This window comes from Colias philodice, chromosome 30 (genome assembly GCF_061535455.1).
Source record: "Colias philodice isolate Cphi_HAF_F1 chromosome 30, ilColPhil1 Martin Lab GWU primary, whole genome shotgun sequence".
Lineage (NCBI taxonomy): Eukaryota > Metazoa > Arthropoda > Insecta > Lepidoptera > Pieridae > Colias > Colias philodice.
In genome coordinates, this window is record NC_143115.1 from 1,048,169 (window position 1) to 1,066,194 (window position 18,026).

Here is an 18,026-nt window from a genome sequence, read left to right on the forward strand (position 1 = left end):
CGGGTGACGAGAGTATCAAATCTTATATATAAAAATGAATCGCAAAATGTGTTGGTAAGCGCATAACTCGAGAACGGCTGAACCGATTTCGATAATTCTTTTTTTATTATATTCCTTGAAGTACGAGGATGGTTTTTATGTAGAGAAAACGTAAATATGTACCACGGGCGAAGCCGGGGCGGACCGCTAGTATACAATAACTTTAACGAACTTTTAAGTTTAAAAACTCGTTCCATTTAATACATACGACAACGACCTTCCGCACCGTAAGTTGTAAAGGTCGTACGATAATAATATCGTGATTGGAATTTATATTATCACTTCGTTGAGGTACTTCTAGAAATAATTGCAATAAACAATGAATTTATTATAAATTGTGTTTACTTATATACATACCACATTTATGTATTATCATAACAATTTTGCATCGATAAATGAATAGTAATTGTTACTCCGAAAGTAATGAACAGAAATTAATGCGGTTTGCACTTTGCAGTCATCTGGGGGCACGGTAGTGCCCCCGCCAAGACGAGCCAAGCGACTACGCGCACGGGCACTACCTACCTTTTCTCGAAGCGCTTCGACGTTTTTTTGAACCCTCATAACTTGGGTTTGGATTATGCTAGATCAACAAAATTTTCGGGATATATTGTCAATAGCGGACTTATTGAACATATTAAGTTTTAATTGCATTAGCTTTTATACTTCAGATTTTATTTATATCTAAAAAACGCTATTTTCGTCACTGACTCACTGATGATCATCAAAATTCTTAAGGTATTTCCTAATGTCCTAGAAAGCTGAAATTTTGTATGTAAGCTAGTATTAGCACACAAACAACAAAAAAATTATAAAACTTGTAACTTTCATCCCCCAACCCCTTAAACTAGGGGATGGGAGTTTGTATGAGACCTGTAATTTTAAATTAAATTTTGATTTTGAATTAAATTATGATTTGATTTAGAGGTCTAATCTAATAATCTAAAACTTGGTTCCCCTAGATATATATGTGAGAGAATCATAACAGAGTAGTTGTTATGTGGCTATACCTTCCTATTATTAATGTACTCTATTGTGTACAACATAATGTCGATATTGAATTGATATGAAATGTATGGGCTTACGGGCCATGCTATGGTTTATATTCCTTGAGTCAGTAGCTCGATGATATAGTCTCGGTACTACCATCGACCGCGCAAGGTGTGCGCACTGAGTCATTATTTAGTATTGTTTCACATATCTACCTAATTATAATTAATTATGGAGAGTTATTTAAATTCTCCGACAGCAGCGGTGGGATCGGCACTTATTACCCCCGATTCCAATACGAATATGACTTTGTTAAACGGTGCAAATCTGCAAGTAAGTGAAACGAGTGATAGTGTTAGTGAGATTCAAGAAGATATAGCTAGTGTTAATGAGGTTCGAGAAGAACCACAGTTTCCACCAATAAATCATGAGAATGTTAGCACGACAACGACAATGTTGTGTGTGGGTTTCGCAATCATCATGTCGTGCGCATCCCTGTTAAAAGAAATGGCAGATACACTTTCCCGAAATGAAACATTTTGTTTCCGGGTCTAACGCATAATTAAGGAAGGTAAACTATAATGATGTTTACATACCGATGTACGACCCGAATGATAGCGAGTTTACGGCAGCATAATGGTGTAACGAAAATACCTTTTTCGAGATATGGTATGGTAAAAAAGTGATCGAGTTTCAACATACATCGAGTGCTCCACTACAAAGTTGGTGCTAACCGACCGGCTGCGAAGGGGCTGGAACTACGCGAATATAGTAAATTCGTGGTAGAAGGTATTGCAGATGACCAGGTATGATCTGAATTATTATGATACACGCCGATTGATTTTGTGGGTCTTGATAGACATTTTGGCACAAATCAATTAAAGCGTCGCATGTTGCAAATTGTTTGCTATAACTGTGTGTTCACATGTCATTACAAACGTGACGGTAAATCTCGCCTATGAAACAAAATCAGTTAGTTTAATCATTAAGAATAACAAAGGTCCGTTGAATATTTAAGAAAAAGTACAACAACGCACTTATAGTCATAAATTTGGTCACATAGAAGAGGTTTGTTTTTCTAAGTAACGGGCGGCACGCTCTTTAAGAAACAATACCCTGTTAATGTGTGTTTACAGCACGATACCCTGCTTACAGTCACAGATGTTGCCGGCGTTAAGTTCAAGTGCCTTATTGACAGCGGGTCCGATTGTTTTTTTTTCCTTTGTAAAAGGATAGCCATGGATAACATGACCAGGCCTCTAGAGTTTGTATACACTCGCGTAACAAGAATTGGCACTGTATCAACCTATTCATTCGCCCGTACAACATTACCTATAACTGTTAATGATGTAAATATTATGAGCTTTGGTTGTTGTAGACTTTCGAGTACTTTCGGGGATGAAGTAACAGGTTGAGATGTTTTTACTAGAGCCGGACGTAGTTTGATTATGAATAACAATGGGAGTCAAATTATTCGTGAATTTAAAATAAAAAATATTTGTTTTTGCGGACAATCATATTGAATTTATAAACGCGGATTCCAATGATTTTAATTATGTTCATCCTGTGTGACCCATCATTGAAAGTAAAGCACGAATTTTGTGAAATGGAAATAAGACTTGTGAATACAACACAAGCACAATCTATAGTTCTTTCAACGTTTATAAGGCTTTGTAATGCCCTTGTTGTTAACCAAGGACTAGATAAATTATGTGACTTCATAGCTACTTTTTATATTCAACGATGTTCTCGAGTTTTCAAAATTTAAGAGCTTACATTCTTTTGTTTAAGAAGAGTATTGAAAGTCTCACTTGATCAGAGTTTTCATTTAATTGGAATAAATGCAAGTTGCTGTTGCAACATTGAATAGCCTATTCACAACAAGGTTTCATAACATCGAACGGTAGCTTCGTCAGATAAATAAGAGATATTTATTCGTGAGGTATTGTAGAGAGATTACTCCTAGCTTTTCTTAAGTCTTAGCCCCTATTGTATGAAATAAATAAAAAAGACGTAAAGTAGGATTGGTGCACTTCGCATACGGACACCCACCTGCGGAGAAATTAACAAAAAAATAATGACGTCTGCTTCTTTATTAACGATTTTCGGACAAATCTCGTTGTTGAAGTACACACAGATTCCTGTTCAATAGATTATTATGGTTCAATTTTCCTACAAGAAAGTAATGATCAACTTAAAAATCGAATATTAAAATCAAAGAATCACTGACACAGAAAGTTGTTATCATAGTTATTGAATAGAGTTAAAAGGTTTAAGAAAACCTCAAGCATAATTAATTAAGCGTTATCATTTTAAAATATTAACAGATTAAAATAGTCTCAAAGCATCATGTCATAAGAAAAAGATTTTCTCCTCGTGTTCATAGATGATGGGCTTACATACAAGCTTGTGATTTCGATGTCGGTACCTACGCAAGGGTACAAGAATACCGCATGTAGATTTGATTAGTAGAAACTAATTGTCTCCACATAATGTTCAATTCGGGCAAAAATAGTAAAGATTCGCGACATGTGCGATGAAATGACATTATTGATTTAAGTTTAAGGTTGTCACATACGATAAAAAAAATGCCTGCTATATAAACTTCTGGTTTTGTTAGGTGCAAATGAAGTGTTATCATTCGTTTATTGATACAATCATTTCATGATTATTTGAAACATTTAAGTTTAGAAATCCTGCAAAAATTTAGTGTAATTTCGTTAGAACGTACATTGAACGTTTTAACATCGCAAAGTTAATAAAAGGCCCTCTAGAGCTGGACAGTCGACTTAACATCCGATAGAAAATGTGTCAGAGCCACTTCATACATTACAATCGATACGAATGGCACTTACGAGTTTAAGAAATGCGCATTGGTAATTGTTGACGCATTTACTGGTAAATATTGTCACCTAGCTCCTGTTAAAAATGTGTCTTCACAAAAAAAAGAGCATGTTAAGCGCTGTGTTTTTGTTGTCTTATTTAAGGCGCTGAAAGCTGAAAGTAGCCGATCAAGCTACGTCGTTTGCAGGTAGCGAACTCATAGACTTGTGTTGACAGTGTTCTTTTGAGTTTTACAAAATTACAAGCGGGATGAGTTTCGCTAACGGGTTATTTTAAAAGGTTTATGTCTGTTCTTAAGTTCATTGTTTCATTATCGCTGAAAATCATGAACGTAGATATTGGCATTCTACAATTATTGGCAAAATTCAACTTACTTTGAATTGTATTGTATGAAAGAAACGCACAGCACAGGCGACAGCCCATTGCAATTGTCTATAGGCTGCAAGTCCACCGTGTAATAATGTTTTAGTACGAGTGTCAACACTTTAGTAGTTGACCTATTTGAAATTAGAAATAACACAAAAGTCAGGATGGACGAGCAATTGCACGTCTATAAGGCTCGTATTGAAAAAAAAAAACGCATTCTATTTAATGTTGATGATTTTGTGTTAGTAAGAAAGAAAAGCCGATTGTAACATCAATGTTATTTTACTTGTTTTGATAGTCATTTATGATTATTGAATCGTCGGAAGGTAGACTATGACAATGTGATATCGTCGATAGTGGTAAATGATATGGAAGTCGGTGCGACTTTAGAATTTTAGATTTGGTTCAGTCTTCGTAAATTAATTATTAGTTGTTACTCTGCCCCAATTGTAAAGTGTTGTTATTATACCTAGTATACATCAAGTTATAAGTGCAAGTTTTGTGTTTTCCTGTAAATAGTGTCACTGGACGACGAATTGATGGCGTGTTATACGATGTTAATTACTAAGTTAGGAGAGAAGTTCTTCAGTCCATGCAAAATAATCTAAAATTTGCGATAACGAGAGGTATCGAATCGAGTCTCAAACTGGAGGCCGCAGATGGAAAGTGAGTCAATGAATAAAAAAAAAATGTAGTCCACAAGTTACTCCTTACTTCCAGTAACTTCCAGGTTGCCTGGCAGAGATTGCTGTGTGTGAGCAATAAGGCCGCATATTGCGTAAAATATTTTTACCTTATAAGTCTGTACTAGATTTCCTTACATTGTTTTGTACAATAAAGTATTATTAATAAATAAATACATACTCCGTCTAATTTTATTTTTGTTTTATTTTATTATTTTTACCTATTTATTCCTTCGGTTGTTACATAGTTCCGTATAGTTAATCTAAGTATTACACAAAAGTTTCATAACACACATGCACACCACAATTTAATAGCTCAATAATAGCTCTGTGTTTGACATAGCAAGGCGTGTATGTCATATTGTACATTGGAAGCTCCGCGCTTCGTGTAGTTGTGGGTAGCGCTTGCGCTCCTTGTGATCACAGTACATGGCAGGCTCCGCGCTGCATGTAGTTCCAGTTGTTGTGGGTAGCTTTAAGCTCCTTGTAGTCACAGTACATATGAGGCTCCGCGCTGTATGTAGTTCCAGATTTTGTGCGAAGCATTGCGCTTCATGTGACTACAGTACATGTCAGGCTCCGCGCTGCATGTAGTTCCAGTATTTATTCAGAGCTCTACACATACAATATAATACACACACATACACACCAATACATGGCAAGCTCCGCGCTGCATGTAGTTCCAAATGTTATGGGTAGCATTGCGCTCCTTGTGATCACAGTACATGGCAGGCTCCGCGCTGCATGTAGTTCCAGATGTTATGGGTAGCATTGCGCTCCTTGTGATCACAGTACATGGCAGGCTCCGCGCTGCATGTAGTTCCAGTTGTTGTGGGTAGCTTTAAGCTCCTTGTAGTCACAGTACATATGAGGCTCCGCGCTGTATGTAGTTCCAGATTTTGTGCGAAGCATTGCGCTTCATGTGACTACAGTACATGTCAGGCTCCGCGCTGCATGTAGTTCCAGTATTTGTTCAGAGCTCTACACTTACAATATAATAAACACACACTATACATTCAAAGCTTCGCCTTTAGGCGACAGTAGCAGTTGTTGATATCGCCGATGATGACGATGATGAGTAATAATTTGTGAGTCGGTGTGAAAAGTTACAAACCGTGAAGGGAAAAGAGTTTGAATACAACAAATGAAATAACAACGCAGTAAGTAAATTGCATGCAAAATTACTTGTCGAATTGTTCGCGCGAGAACGCGCTCGTTGTCAGAATGGCCGTGTGAGAGAATCATAACAGAGTAGTTGTTATGTGGCTATACCTTCCTATTATAATGTACTCTATTGTGTACAACATAATGTCGATATTGAATTGATATGAAATGTATGGGCTTACGGGCCATGCTATGGTTTATATTCCTTGAGTCAGTAGCTCGATGATATAGTCTCGGTACTACCATCGACCGCGCAAGGTGTGCGCACTGAGTCATTATTTAGTATTGTTTCACATATCTACCTAATTATAATTAATTATGGAGAGTTATTTAAATTCTCCGACATATATATGTAGGGTCAACCGGGGCAAATGCAACTAAAAAATAACAAGTTTCAAGTTTGATCGGTTGCAGTTATCTCCTTTTATATTTGGTCATTTATTTGACCCTTTTATGGTTTTTTTTATTTATTCAAGATTATTTTAAACCAATCAAGCAATACAGTAGTCTTATAAATAACTGGTAGTGAGAATATTTCCTAAAATTGGTAGAAAAAGTTACATTAACCCCTAGTCGGGGGTAAATGCAACTAACTGCCATAGCTCTTCTTCTATTTCATATAAAACAACGAATATAGAATATATTTATGAGATTTCATGTTATTCATAGGATTTTGAACTGGATTACCGTGTAGCAAGGACGAGTTTTCAGGAAAAATCTTATTTTTCTAAATGTGGGGCAAATGCAACTATTTGTTAGAGAATTAGTGTGGGGAATGCAAAAAACTTATTCATCGATATATTTTTATTATTCTATATATATATACAATAACGTTATCTATACAATAACGTTGCGATCGTAGATGGCGCCGCATTATTTAGAGGAAAATCTCATGTACCTACTTTGATTTACCACTTTAAATCGCAACAAAAAAAAATTACAGTGTACTACCTACTAAGTCAATTTTAGTTTTTGGTCAGAACAAATAATATTCTTTGTGTTAAATATTGTTAAAAACGTAAACCAAACAAAATACGTTTATTAGTTAATCAACCGTTAACTAAAAATTACTTGAACAATCACAGAACTATCCTACCTATCGTTTTTAGTTACTTATAGTCTTTAACCACGCTTTATCTAATTTTAATTTTACTTATGAACCCGTCTCTGGGTATAATATCGAAGAAATAATCGATGGTTCTTCTTTAATTAATCATAAAGAAAGTATATTTTGACTACCAAGAAGGATACATAATAAAAATATCGACACTGTCACATCACTAGTGTTTTTAGTTTCATACAAAAATATAAGGGGCTATTGTAACTAACCTCACAGTTGCAATAACCCCACAGTGAAATTTTCATGAGGCAATTGTAACTGCATCAATAACACAAAATAGAGTCAACTAACGCATTAAAAATATAAATGAAATATGCTTAACGGCTTGTGATAATCGTGTCCAATTAAAAACACCTGCAAAAAATCACTCCTAAACAATTTTTTTGTCTGTAAAACTCGACACCTGTTTTTACGCACACCAACTTCAAAATAGCGGTTTGACAAAATGGCCTATCAATCAAATAGTTTTCATCGTAGTGGCACCATCTATTACTTGTAAGATTTATTAGTCGTTGAGTTATTGAATCATAGGTGGCGATATATTACAACAACTCTAATAAATTAGTTATGATAACTAGTTGCCATAGCCCCATAGTTGCATTTGCCCCGGTTGACCCTATAGGTACTCCTTGTTAAAAAAAAAATTAAAAATTTAATCGACATATAGATCAGATCATATAAATATGAATGAATAGAAGTGTTGCGAACGTCTCCTGCCTCTTACGTCCACACAGTAGCTAAAAATAAAAAATAAATTGTTACAAACAACTTACAAAAAGAAATGAAATCCCACCAAAAACATTTTCATGTAAAATGTTGCCAAGACGGGCCCATTTGACTCGCACTGTAAAAAAGTTATCAGATCTCATGTAGAGCCAAGCTTCTAACACTACACGCCCTAACTCTACAAGGCCTAACTTCACAAACTCTACACCTTAGTCTAAATATGTGGCTTGGCCGTTCGTTACTACAAGAACTATTGTATAACACAAAAGTAATGAACAGTGAATTAATTTTTCACCTTACGCCGATGTGAATGTAGCGAAATGGCCAAGCCACATATTTTGACTAAGGTGTAGAGTTTGTGAAGTTAGGCCTTGTAGAGTTAGGGCGTGTAGTGTTAGAAGCTTGGCTCTACATGAGATCTGATAACTTTTTTACAGTGCGAGTCAAATGGGCCCGTCTTGGCAACATTTTACATGAAAATGTTTTTGGTGGGATATATATTGTTTGAAGTATACATTCCAATTATTGGAATGTGGATAGCGACTTCATAACTATGACACGAATAAAGCAGAAAATTTAATATAAGCCTTCCGTATATAGCTTAGCTTGGTCAAAAAGTTAAAAAATTATAAACAGAAACCATCCCCGAGAGCCACGCTATCCACTGATAAAAACGGAATGAAAAACGGTGCAGTAATTTTTGAGTTTATCGCGAACAGTCATATAGACGCGGCAGAGGACTTTGTTATGTAATAATTTATTTCTAGAGCAATAGTAATAATATTGCAAACTGTTAAGTATTTTATTTAATGTTTGGTTTTCTATTTGGTAACATATAAACCGCAATGTGGTTGTTGTTTGATATTAATTTCAATATGTTTACATAATATTATATTTATTTCTAAACTATAACATTATAAAGAGGAAAAATATGTTGTTTCGTTTGTTTGTAAAATTGTAACCATATCTATACTAATATTATAAAGAGGAAAGGTTTGTAATTTGTATGTATGGTTTTCACGCATAAACTACTGGACCGATTTTGATGAAATTTGGCACAGATAATTATGGCCGCTAGTAAGACTATAAGTCATAACAAATTAACAACTAAACCAATTTTTTTTTTATAATTTTACAATAGAATTGCGTGGACGGAGTCGGGTCTCACGGCTAGTAGAGATAACGAGTAATAAATGTTTATAAATGTAACACGCTAATTTTGATATCAATTTTATTATGACGTCAGTACTTTTTCTTTTAAATTTAGCGCCAACAAACTAATACAAATTTTCACCAATCTATACTAATATTATAACGCTGAAGAGTTTGTTTGTTTGTTTGAACGCGCTAATCTCGGGAACTACTGGTCCGATTTGAAAAATTCTTTCGGTGTTAGATAGCTCATTTATCGAGGAAGGCTATAGGCTATATACCATCACGCTAAGACCAACAGGAGCAGAGCAATGCGGGTGAAACCGCGGGGAACAGCTAGTCCTTGATAAGTGTATAAAGTTTGAATTAAATTGGTCCGTTTGAAGTGGGTCAAAATCGAGTCTAAAGGTAAGTATACCTACACTTAACACGAGTTTAAAATAATAATAATAGTTTTAAAAAACTAAAAAACACGCTTTTAGTTCGGTTTTCTATAAAACGCGTGTTTTTTTATTTTTTTTTAACTATTATTTATTTTATCAAATTAGTGTATTGTCATCGGTCCTCAATAAATCTACAAAGTTTGAACGAAATCTGGCCGTTTAAAGTGGGTCAAAATCGCACCCAAAGAAGTCGGTTACAAACATACAAACATACAGGTGAAGCTAATATAAAGCGTGTAATAAACGTTATTATTATTTTAATTTGAACTAAGTACTACTACTAAGTCCTGAGATTAAATAGTTAAGGGCCTATTTTTCAATGCTTGGATAAAACTTATCCGTCCAATAAATTATTACACGATAATATTAAAATGTCACGTAAACTGTTAAATATGGGCAATTAGGATATGTTTTTAAAATGGTAGTTTTTTTTTTACTTAAGATAGGGAAGCGCTTGACCGCAATCTCGCCTGATGGAAAGCTAAGATGCGGTCTAAGATGGTACGCGCTTCCCTAGTAGGTACCGGTTCACTCTTTTCTTGAAGACCCCCATATTGTTTTATACATCCCCCCCCCAGTTTTATACATTATTTGACGAATAAGTTTTATCCAAGCATTGAAAAATCGGCCCTAAAACAAATAAATTCAATAAAATTAGTGCATACTATCATAACATATTATTTTATAATATCTATAATAGTACTTTTAAATCATATCCTACTTAGGTAAAAATACATTCCATGTATATGATTATTTTTACATGCGCTAAGCCCCTTACAGATATTATTCTTTCTTCTATATATATAATTAGTGAAGAAGATTATATACATACATAAATAGTAGCATTCTTATGACTTCAATGTCTGATCTAGAAAATATTGATCTACAAGGACATCTTATCATTTAGCGGTATCACTACATAGTATAAAACAAAGTCGCTTTCTCTGTCCCTATGTCCCTTTGTATGCTTAAATATTTAAAACTACGCAACGGATTTTGATGCGGTTTTTTTTAATAGATAGAGTGATTCAAGAGGAAGGTTTAAGTATATAATTTATTAGGTTTTAGACAAAGCGGGCGAAGCCGCGGGTGGTAAGCTAGTAAAAAATAGTTTAGGAAAAATTCTCAGACCTACCAAAAAATACTTTTTACTTGAAAGACATATTTTTTTAACAGTCAAGCCCTTGTAAAGGACTTCGTTTAGAAACACGGTTATTATTTTTTTATTTGAATACTAGTAGATTACCCCTACTTTGCCTGTGATACAAATATAGCCTAAAGCACTCAGAGATCAGAAAACCAATGATGAAAGAATTTTTGAAATTGGTCCTGCAGTTCCTGAGATTAGAGTGTTCAAACAAACAAACTTTTCAGCTCCATATTATTAAGTATAGATGGAATATGTATTGTGTTCTTTATAAAGTTATAACAATGCGTTATTGTGTTTTAAACAATGCAATATTGTTTGTCATAGTTATCTGGTGACCTATAAAACATGTCCAAATAGATCATATCAATATATAAATATTATAAAGAGGAAAAACTTTAATCAATTCTTATAATAAAAGATGAAAAGTTTTTGTTTGAATGCGCTAAACTAAGGAACTGCAGGACTATGTTATTTTAAAAATTCTTCCATTGTAACATAGGTACATATAATAATAAGCTTTATTTATTTCCACCTTACAATTATTAATAAATACATAATCATACATAATACATTTCAGTTATTTTTTTCCTTTTATAATTATAATAAGAATATATTTTTTATTTTTATTTTTATTTATCTATTCCTTGTTAGGTGGCCCCTTATGGGTAAAAGCCTCCTCCATCTTGTACCAAAGATCCCTATCTTGGGCCATACGCATCCAGTTTTTTCCTGCTATTTTCTCTATGTCGTCCACCCACCTCTTCTTCTGCCTTCCCACTTTCCTTTTGCCGATTGGGCCCTGCCATTTAGTGGTATGGTATGTCCACCTGTCATCTTTATATCTGGAGAGGTGTCCTGCCCATTTCCACTTTTGTTTTAAACTGAAATTAAGTGCGTCTGTTAGTTTGGTTTTCTTGCGAATGTCCACGTTCCTTTGTTTTTCTATTCTTCTTAGTTTCAGTATACTTCGTTCCATAGCATGTTGGCATGATGAAATTTTGTTCTTTACTTGTTCTGTGAAGACCCATGTTTGGCTTGCATAAGTAAGGCTTGGAAGAATACAGGAATCCATTATTGTCTTTTTTATTTTAAGGCTATAATTACCTTTTAGAATTTCTTTTTGGGCCCAGTATTTTTTCCAGGCTGTACTTATTCTTCTGTCTACTTCGTTTTCGTTGCTTTTTGTATCAAAAGAAACCAACTTTCCAAGGTACACATATTCATTTACATAGTCTATTGGGTTTTCCTCTATTCTAATTGTTTTCTTTTGACTATTTGACATAATTTTAGTTTTAGATGCGTTCATGTGTAGGCCGACTTTTATGCTTGCAGAATTTAATTTTTGTAGCATTGATTCTAGCCCTGTTGCAGACTCACTGAAAAGAACAATGTCATCAGCGAACCTTAGGTGTGTAAGTTTTTTATTTCGTATCCATATGCCATTATTTTCCCACTTAATGTTTTTAAAAATATCTTCAAGGACGGCAATGAATAGCTTTGGAGACAATGGGTCACCCTGGCGTACTCCTCTTCCAATTTTGAATTCTTCTCCTTGTCTTTCCAGTTTTACTCTGCTTACACTTTTAGCATAAATGTTTTTTATGATATTTACATAAGCATTGTTGACATTGTTGTTCTGTAAGGCTGTCCAAATGTATGGGTGTATTATGCTGTCAAATGCTTTGGAGTAGTCCACAAAGGCTATGTAAAGTGGTTTGTTGAATTCTCTAAATTTCTCTATGATTTGTTCTATTGCATGGATGTGGTCTACTGTTGAGAAGTGCGTCCGGAAGCCCGCTTGTTCTATTGGCTGATTCTTGTCTATATCTGGTGTTATCCTTCGTAGTAAGATTGACGAAAAGAGTTTATATATTGTAGATAGTAAGCTGATGGGCCTGTAATTGCTAATGTCTAGCGGGTTCCCTTTTTTATATAGCAGTATTATATTGGATCTACACCATTGCAATGGTACTTGCTCTTTTTCCAGTACTAAGTTGAATAAATCCTTTAGGTATTTAACTAGGTATGGCGCACCGATTTTCAGGGCTTCATTTGGGATATTATCTTCACCTGGACTTTTCTCGGGTTTCAGTTGTTTAATTTGAGTTATTATTTCACTTTCTGTTATTGGGTCTGGTGCTGTTTTTGCTATATCTTCTCCACTGATATTAATACTATTATCGTTTTTGTTATTTTGTGTTGTATCATGTGATGGTTTTTCATAAAGAGAAGTATAGAAAGCAGTTGCACATTCTATGATGCCCTCTCTATTTTTGATTTCACCCTTTTCGCTGTTCAGACTTTGTATCCAATTTTTATGAGTTGATAATTCTTTAAAGGCTCTTTTGGAACTCCGGAAAGTTGTCATATTTTTTTCTATTATTGCTCTTCTATGATTAGCATAATCTATTTTGATTGCTCGATTGGTTTCTTTGAACAGATTCTTGAGTTCTTCTCTTGTTTCTTTCGATTTGTTCTTTGTGAACATAAGTTCAGTTCTTCTACGGATTAAATTCTGTGTTTGTTCGCTAATGATCTTGTTTTTTTGTCTATTGTTTTTATCCATTTTAAGGCTTTTAATGATTAATTCTTCCAGTTTGTTGCTGAATGATTGTACAGACTGATCTTCTTTTAGGAATTTTCGTAGTATTGGTAAGTTCTCTTTTAGATTTTCTATGTAGTTTTCTGTCTCGTGTGTATACTTCAATTTGCTGGGCATGGTTTTGATTATTCGACGGTTCATTTTAGGATTTTGTATTTTTAAAGAGCATCTTATCATTCTGTGGTCTGATGGGTAGCTTATTTTGTTCAGGACTTCAACATTTGTTACAGATTTTGGGTTGGAACTCAATATAAAGTCGATTTCATTTCTTGTTTTGTGATCTGGTGATAACCATGTCCATTTTCTGGAACTTCTCTTCTTGAAATATGTATTCATGATGGACAGCTTATTCTCCTGAGCATATTGTATTAAGCGGTCACCTCTTGCGTTCCGTATGCCATAACCGTAATTGCCCAATACGAGATTTTCATGTGGTTTCGGTTGTCCAATTTTAGCATTGAAATCTCCGATGATTAATCTGTTATTGTCCGCTAATTCTTGCGCTCTTGATAGGTCTGTGTAGAATTTTGTGATTTCGTCTTCGCTTGAACTCTCTGTGGGAGCATATACTTGAATCAGTGATAGTGTTCCTTCCTTGAAATTCAGTTTTAACAGAGCCACTCTTTCTGATATTCCTAGAAAGCCCGATATGTTGTCTCTTAGCGATTTCTTTATTAAAAATCCTACACCATGAAGACCTTGAGTCTCTCCCATATAACAAAATATGTATTCTTTATGTTCTTCAATGGTGTATCCTACCTTTTTAATTTCTGCGAGTCCTATGATATCCCATTTTATTTTATCTATTGCATTGTTTAGTTCTAAGGTTCTTACTTTAGTAGATAAGGATCTTACATTAAATGTGCATATCATGAGGTGTTGTTCTCTTCTTGACATTAAACTATTGCGTATGTTGTGTTTTTTTATATCATTTTGTTTATTTTTATTTGATGGAGGGTAGTGGTCGTCTTGCCCCACGTTGACCAGGCGGCTTGGGGTGTTTCTTTTGAAGGTTGATTTAATTAATGTTCTAGTGTTTGTTTTAGTTATGTTTCTGTTGCCGGTGGTCATTTCTAGTTTTTTGAAGTTTCAGATAATGAGGCTGTTCTTCCACGTTCAACATAATTGAAAATATTTGGTTTTATAATCTCTTTTGCGCTACTCTTGGGAAAAGCTGTATTTGTCATTTCTTTCGAGTTTATTTTCTTTTGGGTTGATGTATTGTGTGAGTTGGGTGAGCCTGTTTCTTCTCTCTTTCTTTTATCTCTGGTTTTTTCTGTTGGTTTCTTCACTATTAGTTTATCGTATTTGAGAAAAGCGATATTTCCTTTCTCTCTTTCCCTCACTAGTTGTGGTTGCAGCTGCTTCCGTTGTTCGAGCACTTCTCTAGTATAATCCTCTTTGACGTATATACCTGGTGGGAGATGGGTCTTATTTTTCAATATGATATGTTTTTTCCATATAGACGCGATGGTTACTACGACGGGACGGCTTTTATTGTTCTTTTTACCGATTCTATATATGTTTCTTATTTCATGGCTTTCAATGTATGTTCCTGTTTCTATTATTATATCCTTTATGTAATCTACCATCTCTGCTTCTCCTTTTCCAGACTCTTCAATTCCAAAGAAGACTAGGTTATATTTTCTTTTTTCTAGTTCTATTGTGTTTAGTTTTTGTTCCAATGAAGAAATTTTGGTTTTGAGTTTAGTATTTTCCTCCGTTATCGCTTTAAACCTCTCGTCTATTGCCTCCATAACATTCTTTGTTACTGCCGCAGTTAAAATTTTTGTTTGTTGATTCAACTTTTCGTCGATTTTTGTAAAAAGCAATTCCATACTTTTATCCATTTTATTTGTTTATCGAAGCAATACTACTCAGTGGAAATTTATTTATTAATGATGGTCACACTGTCACAATTGACAACTTGTCTATGTCAAATGACGTTGACGGTTGATTGTCATTTGACAATTGACACAATAGATCGTTGTTATGGCAGCTCTGTTGAATGATTTGCAAATTGTTTGGTTTTTAGTTGCAGTTTTTTCTGATAGATTTTTGTTTTGCACTGTGATTATTATCCAATTTTGTCGTTTACGGTCACACTTAGCGGATCATGCGTCGTAACGCCACAAAGGAGCACTTATTTCACTATTATTGATTTTTATTTGCGGAGGACGTTGACGTACGTGTTTACTTTGAGACCGCCGGAAACGGAAACCAACATAGGTACATGATCCCTACCAAAATCGGCGCCTTACACCATGTCGTGACGATATTGCCATGACGCGAACTTGAAATTTTACTCTCAACGCGCCTAAAGAAGTTTCACTGCAAAATTGTTGGTACTTATGCATGTCAAATGCCTACTCAAAATAATATGTAGTTTCCAAATTATGATGAATGTCTTGAAAATTTAAAATACTTAACTATATAAATACCTAAGTTTTACGGAAATTGAAAATTGAAAAATAGATGTTGGCCGATTCTCAGACTTACCCGATATGCACAGAAAATTTCATGAGAATCGGTCCACCCGTTTCGGAGGAGTATGCAGACTAACATTGTGACACGAGAATTTTATATATAAGATAAGAAAGAAAGATGTGACGTAAAACAATCAGCGTTAATAATCTCGTCATGTTTTCAATACAAATAAACAGTTTCACAGTAATATAATAAACAAACTACAAAGGATTTTCCAGTCTTGAGTCTATGTATGTATGTAAATATTTCTTTGACACACTCTGTAGTGCCTCATAGTTCATGGAATCATGGAAATTAACATGAGAATGTTAATAGTCACCTTTATTGTCATAGGCATTAGGTCTATTATAAAACAACGTATATTTCGCGCCAAAATTGTCTTCATCCTGTTGGTTATGGGTTTATTATAAAAAAAACTCATATTTCGCGCCAAAATTATCTTCATGCTATTTGATTGTATTTACTTGTATCAATTTCATATTTTCAATGTTTTTGGCGCGAAATAAAGTACCGTACACAGATACCTATTTTAATTTTTTTAAGCTATTGCATAGCTTCTATCGCGGGCTTTGAGCGCGGGGACCGAATCTAGAAATTCCGTAACGAATAAACCTCACGCTCAAAAAAACCTTTTTACCCCTTCTACATAATAATTGAAATTCATTTTTGTAAAAGCCTAGTTAATTGTTGAATGTAGGTATGAGTTCAAAATTAAAATTACTTTTGTGTCAACAGGTCAGTATTTGAACTGAGTGTGACCTCAAGGATGGACAAATATATGAGTCAATGTATTAGTGTTACACATATAATGCTATCTCATTCCAATCAAAGGGAACGAAAGAGATGGATATACAAATTGTTGTTTGAGAAATAAGAGGAAAGAAAGTCATGTTATGATTATTTTATGTTTAAAATTGTGAAATATCTTTTTGTTTACTATAATTGAGTATGAAAAAAATTCCACTTAAATATGTATCATGAATTGTTATTGTTTTATTTCTTAGTAAGCATTCTGCCAACTGCTTATGCTTGTTTGTAAACAAAAATGTGATTAGATGCAAATAGTTTATAATCCAAACACATCATAAATTCTTTGTAAACATTTTTTTGAAGTGAAAACTTCTTTAGCGGCGTTGAGCACTTTTTCTGTAATGGGTATAAAATCTTAAACTCGCGTCAGGACACGTGACCTGATCGAAAAAGCGTAAGACGGATACCATTCCAAAATATCAAACATGCTCAACGTTAATAATCAAGTTTTCACTTCTGCCGGCACTCCCGGAGTGCAACCCGTCTTTTTTATTCTAATTAAAATTGTTTGAAATCATTTTTCTTTAATTATTTCTTGAACATATTTAAACAATAAAATCTCTATCATGTTCATTGAGATAATATTAATAGGAGACGACACCGCCTACATCACTTATGTTCCACTCAACATACGTCATGTGACGTATGTTGAGCGGTATTTTTTAATGGTTTTAAAGTGAAACGCATCAAACATGCCTTCGTGTGTGTTACGATATTGCACAAATAATACAAATAATACGGAAAAGTGCAAAGGAATAACTTTCATCGTTAAGTACCTAACTAAATAATAATTTTTAAAACTTAGTTAGAGCAAAAAAATGGACAATCCCTACTAATATTATAAATGCGAAAGTAACTCTGTCTGTCTGTCTGTTACGCTTTCCCGCTTAAACCTCTCAACCGATTTTGATGAAATTTGGCACAGACAATCTTTAGACCCTGAGAAAGAACATAGGCTACCTTTTATTGCGAAATATGTACCACGGGCGAAGCCGGTACCATAATAAATTAATCTCTACTAGATAGTTGAGATTAGATTATTATTCATTAATATATTGTTTTATTTTGTTCCCGTAAAGTTGCCTTTCTTATAACCATCACCTAAGAGCGTATACGCACTATGCGGGTTGCCGCATTGCGGGTAGCCGTCCGGCTGACCGCAAGCACAATTATGTACGTAATATTCATTTCTATGCGCACTGTGCGGTCTGCGGTTACGTACATAATTGTGCTTGCGGTCAGCCGGACGGCTAACCGCAATGCGGCTACCCGCATAATGCGTATACGCTCTAAACTTTATCTTCTTCTTCTTCTCTTTCTTATATATAAAAATGAATCGCAAAATGTGTTGGTAAGCGCATAACTCGAGAACGGCTGAACCGATTTCGATAATTCTTTTTTTATTATATTCCTTGAAGTACGAGGATGGTTTTTATGTAGAGAAAACGTA

General features: G+C 34.4%; 1 protein-coding gene across 2 annotated transcripts in view; it reads right to left on the reverse strand.

Moving 5' to 3' along the window:
• The window catches only part of PPP1R15 (Protein phosphatase 1 regulatory subunit 15), a 35,931-nt gene that overhangs the window by 15,969 nt on the left and 1,936 nt on the right, over window positions 1-18,026 (reverse strand). The gene's annotated exons all lie outside the window — the stretch shown is intronic.